The sequence below is a fragment of the Dermacentor silvarum genome, chromosome 1 (genome assembly GCF_013339745.2).
Source record: "Dermacentor silvarum isolate Dsil-2018 chromosome 1, BIME_Dsil_1.4, whole genome shotgun sequence".
NCBI lineage: Eukaryota > Metazoa > Arthropoda > Arachnida > Ixodida > Ixodidae > Dermacentor > Dermacentor silvarum.
Window position 1 is genome coordinate 34,483,661 of NC_051154.1, and position 9,492 is coordinate 34,493,152.

Sequence of the window (9,492 nt, forward strand, 5' to 3'; positions counted from 1 at the left end):
AACAACTCGCGCGCCCCGCCATCCTGCTGCATTGTGTATACACTTGATAGTTATCACAATATCACACTACCTAACACACCAAGACAAGAACAGCACAGCCAATATTCCATCAATTACTGCTTTCTTTTTCTTTTTCTTGGGGGTAATCAAAAAAAAAAAAGGGGGGGGGGGGGGGGGGGTCTAACGACGTTCAGCGTCTGCATTACACTGCAGTCGCCTCGCCTCGTAGGCAGCGTCCAGTCGCTGTCCGGCAGAAAATTTCGCGCGCTACAAATTACGCTTGGCAATAGACGAACACAATGCACGAAGGAAATACAACCGTACAACGACGAGCGCCAACCTATCAATTGATTTTATGGTAAAAAGCAAAGAAAAAAAAGCATGAAATTGGGATTGATACAGCGCGGATTCCTGCGCCACGCTTGGTCAGCGCATGATTTTGGTGGTATGCGCAAATCACCTTAAATGCTAGGCTCACGCAAGCAATTTTTTTTTTTTTGCAATACGGAAGGCTTCCCACGTATCTCTTGAGTAACGTCTTTCTTCTTTTGTAACGGTCTAGCGTATGCTCGAAAACAGACGTAGACCCACATTTCTTACAATGCGTGGGCATCCAGCTTTACGGACGCCTGCATTTATTTGTTGGCACAGGCATCCAACGCGTGCTCGTCTAGCCGCTCGATCATTCATGCAACGTTATATACCGCGCTCTTTGGCCTCGGCATAAACTCCACAAGGACGCTGATCGTTCGAGGCTAGTATTTGGCACCCTTCGGTCGGTCTTCGGGAGAGAGAGCTCCGGCTGAAAATAGCGAGTAATTCCCCCATTTGCGGGGAAACGCAACGCGACATGGCTCGTTGCGTCGTACAATGTCGCGTGCACCCGACTCAGCCTCCTAAATAAGACAAAGCTTGAACATCACGTGACGTGGCGTCAGCTACGTACGTCACCAGCCGCAGTCCTTTGCGCTTTTTCCCCTGACCATTTTCCGCACGGCTTCTCTTTCACACTCGCTTGCAAGCGCGGTTTACTTGGCTCCTTCCGCCAGCTTTAAATTAAATTATAAACTTAGGTGCCAGAATCAGAATCTTATGCACGCCGTAGTGGGAGACTCCGGATTAATTGTAACCGGGGTTCTGTAACGCACGCTTAAATTTAAGTACATGAGTGTTTTTGCATTTCGCCCCCACCGAAATGCGGTCGCCGCAGCCGGTATCGGACCCGCGACCTCGAGCTCAGCAATGCAACGTGTCTATAAGCTTTATTGCTTTGCAGAGAATGATCATTCGCTTTCTTCGTATGCGACCATCAATATGGAGGCAACATACATATATATTACTGACATTTGGGTAATATGACAGAAAAGGCAGCCGCTGATTACAGAACACACAGTTGTTGAACAAGAACATATTTATTTGCATAATTTAGCACGATGAAGACAAAAAGCAGTAGCGCGCGTACGAGACAGGCGACAACATTTTGCACAACCTTTAATGGTTGATTTCAACATCTGTGCACTCGACAACCGACGACATTAAAAAGTCAATATGATGTAAATTATCTAGCCCTTGTCTACGGCGCACCACATAGCTAGCGCGTAAACACATTGAATAAGCATTTGTTAGGGATTATAAAAAATAAGAAGAAAAGGACACCGGCACTTCGGCATATGCGTAAACAAAAACTGAGTCGCTTTCTGAACTCGAGTATTATGTACAGCTTTATGTAATTGTAAATGGTGCTCGTTTTATAACGTGCAAAAGGAAACACGCTGCAGCAGCATTCAGCGCATTTTTACATTACCCAATGAATACATTCTCTTTGTAGTTTAAACGAATTTACTTTCAAAGCAGCGGTACTGCCATGTTTTGTTTGCCGTAACCGATGCTCTACCGCTAGGCCACCGCAGCGGTGGCCTAGCGGTAGAGCATCCGCCTTGTATGCGGAAGGTACCGAGTCCAAATCCCGCGGTGCCGCCTGGAACCCACCGGTTTCTTTCTAATGGGTAGAGATGTTCTCTGGCCTGGTGCTCGGCTCTCGTAGGGGTTCACATCTCGAAAGAGGGCCCAATAGAGATCTCAGGACTTGTCTCTGGGCGCCTCTTGTCCAACCACCGACGGCCTTGTTGAAGAGCATCCGCCGCGGCTGTGGGAGGCAAGTGCTGCCGCCGGTACCTACCGGTAAAATAGGTACAAGCGCGCTCCCGCCCTGGTGCTCGGCCATTATGGGACCTCAACGCTTGGGAAGAGGTGTTTGTCCTCAACTCAAAGGCGTCCCCACCTCAATAGGTGCTTGGGGTGCCACGTGGGAGCGGCCCAAACATCACTTTTTTCTGTGCTCACGAGGGTTTCGATGTGGAATTTAGAGCGCAGGCTCCTTTCCCAAATGTATCACCCCTGAGGGGTGATACGCCATGCCAGGGTACGCTTGTGCCAATTTGAACCAGTGGGTGCCCGGCGGTGGGAATCGAGCCCACAACCTCCCGCAGCCGAGGCGGACGCTCTACCACTAGGCCACGGCTTTTTTTTTGTGCGTGCGTGCGTGCGTGTGTGTGTGTGTGTGTGTGTGTGTGTGTGTGTGTGTGTGTGTGTGTGTGTGTGTGTGTGTGTGTGTGTGCGTGTGTGTGTGTGTGTGTGTGTGTGCGTGTGTGCGTGTGTGTCGTGTGCGTGTGTGTGTGTGTGTGGTGTGTGTTGTGTGTGTGGTGTGTGTGTGTGTGTGTGTGGTTGTGTGTGTGTGTGTGTGTGTGTGTGGTGTGTGTGTGCGTTGTGTGTGTTGGGTGTGTGTGGTGTGGTGTGTTGTGTGTGTGTGTGTGGTGTGTGGTGTGTGTGTGTGTGTGTGTGTGTGTGTGTGTGTGTGTGTGTGATGTGCGTGCGTGTGTGTGTGTGTGAGATGCGTGCGTGCGTGTGTGTGTGTGTTGAGTGCGTGCGTGCGTGTGTGTGTGTGTGTGTGTGTGTGCTGTGTGGTGTTGTGTGCTGCGTGCGTGTTCGTGTGTGGTGTGTGTGTGTGTGTGTGTGTGTGTGTGTGTTTGTGTGTGTGTGTGTGTGTGTGTGCGTGTGCTGTTGTGTGTGTGTGTGGTGTGTGTGTGTGTGTGTGTTGTGTGTGGTGTGTGTGTGTGTGTGTGTGTGTGTGTGTGTGTGTGTCAAAAAACAAACTCGTTTTGTGGGGCCGTCCGATGTCTGGATAGGCATCTTTAGCGACGTTCCTCTAGAGTTGCAAGTATTACGAATGATGAAAGTGACGGGCAACACGCGTCGTGTAGATGTACACTTTGTTAGAGAAAAAATGTGTATTGAAATGAACGTGTTTGCATTGCCCTACTCAAATACATCTGATACGCATAGATGTATTTACTAGACAACCACCGAACCGATTTAAATGAAATTTGCTGCACTTAGAAATTCTGTGGACTGAATTCTGCGGACTGTATGAAACAGAATTTTTTTTAAGGCTTCAATATCTTTTCACGAAAATTGTCAAGAATCGGTAAGTTTAAAAGTAAACGAAGCACGGGTTCGCAAATTCTTAACTCTGCACCAAAAGCGGACATGACAGTTCTCTAAAATACGCCTGTTAGAGCATCTTAATGCGATGTCACGACTTCGGTGAAATTTTTACAGCGTTTATGAGGGCTTTGAAAAAGCCAAACTCACAAATTTGTGGTAGATTTCACAGCAGCATATAATGCATAAATTTTGTCCGCTTTAGTTGCCTCAATAGTTCCTGTTTACAAAATCGTGATACCAGGTTTTCTTTTTCTTTTTTTGTGCTGAGTTACAGAGTTGTAAATTTCATGCTTGAGTTTCCCTAATTTTGCTACCTTAAACAACTCTTGCCCTAAATAAGAATTTGTTCCCTGTTGTCAGTATATAGTTTAACGTTTTTAATTTAACTGCAGCAAACCTCACAAATTTAGTGCAGTTGGTACCGAGCATTACGATTTATCCGTTACCATGTGTTTAGCTCCCGAGGTAAAACCACCTCTTAAGCAAGACGAACAACTAAGTGGCATTATCGTTGTACATTATTCGAACGTACTTTTAATTCAAGAAAGCCTTGAAAAGCTTGCGATGTGGTAAGTATAGTCCGAGCCGCAATATTTATGACTAAATTCTATTGTAGAAGAATTAAGTTTCGTATGCTTTCATTCCTTGAGTCCGGACTTTTGGGATCATGTTAGCTGTACAAAATTTTGTTGGCGCGAGAACCAAATGTTCACTTCATGTCGCAAGACTGAGCGGTTCACATTATTTTCTCTCAAACACTTGTTTGGTCGAGTGATCTGACTACTTGTTATTCAATATAGGGATAAAACACAGTGCCTTGCTTTGTAATTTTTTTACTACAAATTCTTGCAGAGATTAGCATGATTCCATTTCTTCAAAAGCAGTTTCACCTTTGGGAATGAAAAAAATCTTGCACTTCTCAGCAACTTTTTCAGTCGCTGCAGCGCACACGAGCATGCAACACTTGGACTCTCATACCGGCGCGCTGACAAACGCTTCTACATGCCTGGCGGGTAGAGAGAGCCGGCTTGCGGCACAAACCGATGCACTGAAATGTCCCGCCCGCAAACATAAGAAAACGGCGTGCGTTTGCTGAGTGCAAAGGAGGTGGGGAAGCGACATTCAATACAAACGCGATCGAAGCCGCTTCATGCCACTAACTCAAGCAAAAACTTGGAGGACGCTTAAGCTTTGCCTTTAAGAGTGGAACGCGATAGCGTTCAAAGATCCCTGACTGGTTCTCACGCGTTCCTGCAACTGCAGCTTATGTAACCGTAATGTTTGCCGGGAAATGCTGGCGGCGAACGCTGTGCACGAAGGCGAGCTTTCTGGTAGAAACGCGGCCTCTTGCGTGGGCCGATTCCGGGGATAGTGCACAGCCGCGGCAAAAAAATTACATCACTTCCAGGTTTACGCTGTTGTTTCGCACTTTTAATATTTCGGTCTGGGAAGATTTAACACAAAAGGCATGCGCTGTCAGTGTTTTGTTTCATGACATTTGTTTGTGAGCTGTCATTCTCAAAATTCCGAGAAATAACTTTGTCAAGAATGGAAGACAAGGTATGAGCAACTTTAGTGATAGAATGGTGTGGCAATACAACCCGCGTATACCGCATGTCATATAGCAGGGCGTGGCATATACCTATAAATTTATAGGTATGAAAAGACCATGCTTTATAGTAGGTGTGTGTGAATATTCGAAAAGTCCGAATATTATATCTTTAAAATTCGTATTCAATTCAAAAAATGAATATTCGCAAATGTTTGAATATTCGATTTGGTACGAATATTTGAATCAAATCTAATATATTTCTGGCTGTACGGGAGCAAACACGGTTTTTGGAATTTGCTTCTATCTAATCTAAGAATACTGGGGTGACCTTGTGCTGAATTTTGAAATCATTTCGTGCTGCTAGCGAAATTTTGCCTGTAAAGCCCACTTAGCCACTAACGTCTAAACTTTGCGAGAAAGCCAGCCTCGCAGTCGCAAGGGGCACGGGTTTGCGGACAGCGAGGGTGCACTTTTTGAAGCGAAGCTTCATATGTCTAGGCGAACTCGTATACGGCTAGGCGAAATCGCCTGTGTACAGAAAGCTATCATTACCAGCATTGGCTCGAGCATCGTCGTCTTCTTCCGCAGCTGGCTCGTTGGCGCCCCTCGGGTTGCGCTCGTGCTCATGCTCGGCACGCGCTCGTGCCACTGTTCCCGCGTTGGTTGTCGTCTGCTTCCACAGCTGGCTGCGTTGCCGCTCATCATTCCAGCGTGGAATTTCACTACTCTTCTGTCGTCGTAATGGGGAGGCCGCGGTTACGAGGGTATGAGCCATTGCTTAAGGGGGTATGAGCCATTCATTGTCTTACGTAACGGACAGATTTAATTTTGAATCAATTTAATGTCTAAGAATCACAAGTGGCAATGGCGGGCGAAAGCTGCTAACCACGTCGCTGAGCAAACTCGAGACATCGAACGCAAGCGACAACGACGGACGGCGGGCATACCGTCAGTGGCGTCGTTCTCTCCGTCGCAGCCGAACGTGTGTGTACACAACCTCATAATTGAGAAATACTTTAATGAACCATCGGGATTAACCAAGTGATAAACACGGGTGCCGCACATTTCAACATTTCACAGAATGAAAGGTTCGACATTTTTTTCTTTTTGCAGTGTCACCCTCAATTCTGAGCTTATTGCTTGACAGAAAGTTCGATAAGTGACGACTGGCACAGGGTCAAATGCCTATGCCTTCGAGTTTACGGGAATTTGATGCGGTATAATTAGGCACAGACAGGCTGGCGAGGACAGCTAGTGGGAATTACTGAATTTTCCAAGTTAACATGAGCCAAATACACAGTGTTTTAATATAACGGCTTACTAGTCCAGTTTTACAGCGTAAGCTGTTATGGGCTCATTCCAATAGCCGTTTCGGTTCGCGATGGTGACCGCCGACGACGGTGTCCGGTGACCGTAACCGCTATCGCCGGAAAGACGAAAAAAAGTACCCTGTTTCCGCCGGGATCGAACCCGGGCCCGCTGCGCGGGAGTCAGATACTCTACCACTGAGCCACACAAGCGCTTGCTATCAGGCAGCGGGAAAATGCCCTATAAACGCGCCCTAGGCAGGCGCGCAGGAGCAGACGACGAAATGCGATTCAGACGAGGCGCGCAATCAACGCGATCCCGAGCCTCCGCCAGTATGGTGGCGCCATCTAGTTAAGGCGCCTACAAACGTAGAGCTACGTGCACGGCTACACAACCAGGCATCATCGGGCTCAGCAGACTGCTGTGCAGAAAGCATTACAAGCCGCAGTTCGCAGTCGACGCCGGGCGGACAGGTCAGATCGTTCTCGTCAAAACGAGGCGAAGAGACTTTGTCGCGAAGACCCTGTTGGGCGTGGTTCCGAAATTGGAGCTACTATTTATTGAGCCGCTGCACCAGCTTACGCTGTGACTGTGCTGCGTGTGCCGCGCAGGCCTGTGACTTTTTTAACACTGACAATGTAATTGCAATGTTCCAACATACCAAATTAACCCAACCTGTTAATACATGCATGGGCATATCATTATTCGATATTCGAAGCCAAGTATTCGTATTCGATTCGTATTCGAAAGTTTTCGAAAGTCGCGCAAAACGCTACACCGCGCCACTTTGCGGTGAAGCCTTGCCACTAGAGCTAGATGCAAACCACGTACCCGCAGATTACTGCACGTATACGTCGGCTGTTATTAATTGCACCATACAAATTGTTTATTATTGCAGCATTTATACAGGCGTTTGTGCTTTATTCTGTGCGTATTGCGATCTTTAAATAAGTTGACGTTATCAAGCGGCGCCGCCTTCGTGGCACCGAGTGGAACTGCAGAACAATGACGATCTGTGGCGTCCCTCGTTGCATGGCGGCGCACTTGAATGCTTTTGTACGTGCGCGAGCTTGCGAGTGAGTACCTCGAGTTCTGTGGCCTCCTTGTGAAATACGCAATGGCATTGCATGGAACATCGGCTTCATAAACAAAATATTTATTTAATATAGCTAGGGGCCGCACTTGTCTACTTCCCACCAGTGCCGGCGTAGAATCCATGTGTGCATGTTTCCAGCGTACTTCATAAACTCGATCGCTACTGCACATCGAAAATTTCTGATAAAAAATGTTCCACGATGTTTTCCGCATTACTACTGCAGAATTGGACACTCTGACCGTAAGCTTTGCGTTGCACTAAAAAAAAAAAAAAGAAAACAGGTACCGGAAAAATTGATTGTCGGTCTCTTTAGGACAGGCTTGAAGTTCACGAGCTAACTCCTCGTGACTACATTACAGTGGCGTAGCCAGGGGTAGCACACCGGGCACGTGACATCCCCCCTCCCTCCCCGAAATTTTTGCTTGTATGCAGCCTGCCCAGCCCCCCCCCCCCCCCCCCCCCCCCCCAAGAAAAAAAAAAAAAAAATCTGACTACGCCAGTGCTTTATCACATTTGGACAGCGTCTGCTAGGGAATATTTTATCAATTAACAAGCACTACATCACAAAAAGGAACCAAAAACTCAACCCTAGTGAGTTTTAGAAGACTTTTGTTAAATAAAAATGGCTGAAGCATGCAAAAGTACTTTGAATCCAGCGCTGCGGTTCAGGCGCAAAATTCAAAAGAGAAGGCTTCGCCCTTCATCTTGTCTTCTATTAACTAACCCTTCCCGCCAAATTAATGCAAATATAATCTTTTAAACAATACCTAATCATAGTAAACGAACTTTAGTGTTCCTTTTTTAGTGTCTCTTTAAGTCTGCGGTCCTGGTAAAATATAAATAAAAGATCGAGTGCTGAAACATCCCTATAGCTGAAGTGGCTTTGACAAGTAAATAAATTACTCTTATTACTTTAACGTTCCTGTTTCGACGAAGTATCCCGAACAGGCTCAATCAGAAATTAGTTTCCCGTCACAACAAGTCTACTGAGAACCATGAGAGAACAATATTTATGGATGCGTTTATTATCAAGAAAAGCGAGAAACGTTCTCACCCAGTCGACAGTCGGTGCTGTCATGAACACTTGAACCGTACTGCTTGCCTGCACGCGGCAGGGGACATACATTGTCGCTTTGAAGAATTCCTTGTCCTTTTTTTTACGGCTTTCCTAAATTCCCTACGTCCTTTGTGTGGCTCCATGACGTCACGAGGTCACACGTGGGCAAATGGCTAGGCTCCCTTGGATGCCACGGCTAATCAGTGCCGGCTCGCGAGCAGCAAGAGCCGTGATTAGCGAGCGCGGCGGCGGAGAAAGCAAACCGCAAAGAATGCGAAAACATAGGCGACCCACAGCACTCATCACGACCGTGCGCTCTGACGTGGAAACGCAACTGGGCGTGAGGGGTGGGGTGGCGTGAGCATTCGCGCTCGAGGAAGGCCTCAGGAAAGCCGTGCATATATATATATATATATATATATATATATATATATATATATATATATGGAAAATCAGAAACACAACTTCGCGGTTATCTTAGGTTTATTATTTACCCAACAGTTTCGGTCGGTGGACCGACCTTTTTCAAGGGATAGAGGAAATTTCCTGTATCCCTTGAAAAAGGTCGGTCCACCGGCCGAAACTGTTGGGTAAATAATAAACCTAAGATAACCGCGAAGTTGTGCTTCTGATTTTCCTTAATACGCTTGGCCCATTGAAAAATCCAGTTACTACTATATATATATATATATATATATATATATATATATATATAACCGTTTTTTTTTTTTTTTCAGACATACAGAATTGTTAAAAATTGCCTGTGGCAGATAGCCTAATTTTAGTGATTGAGCTGGATTACTGAAAGAGGCGGACATCACTTGCGCGAAACATCAAAATTAAAAAAAAAACACTGATTACGTTTTTTTTTTATTTACTTTGCGGTACATATTGTAACTTAACAATTGTAGCCGGTAAGTTCGCAAGGCACAACTACTTGGAACGAATTTTCAGGATGGCAGAGTTTCGAGATAT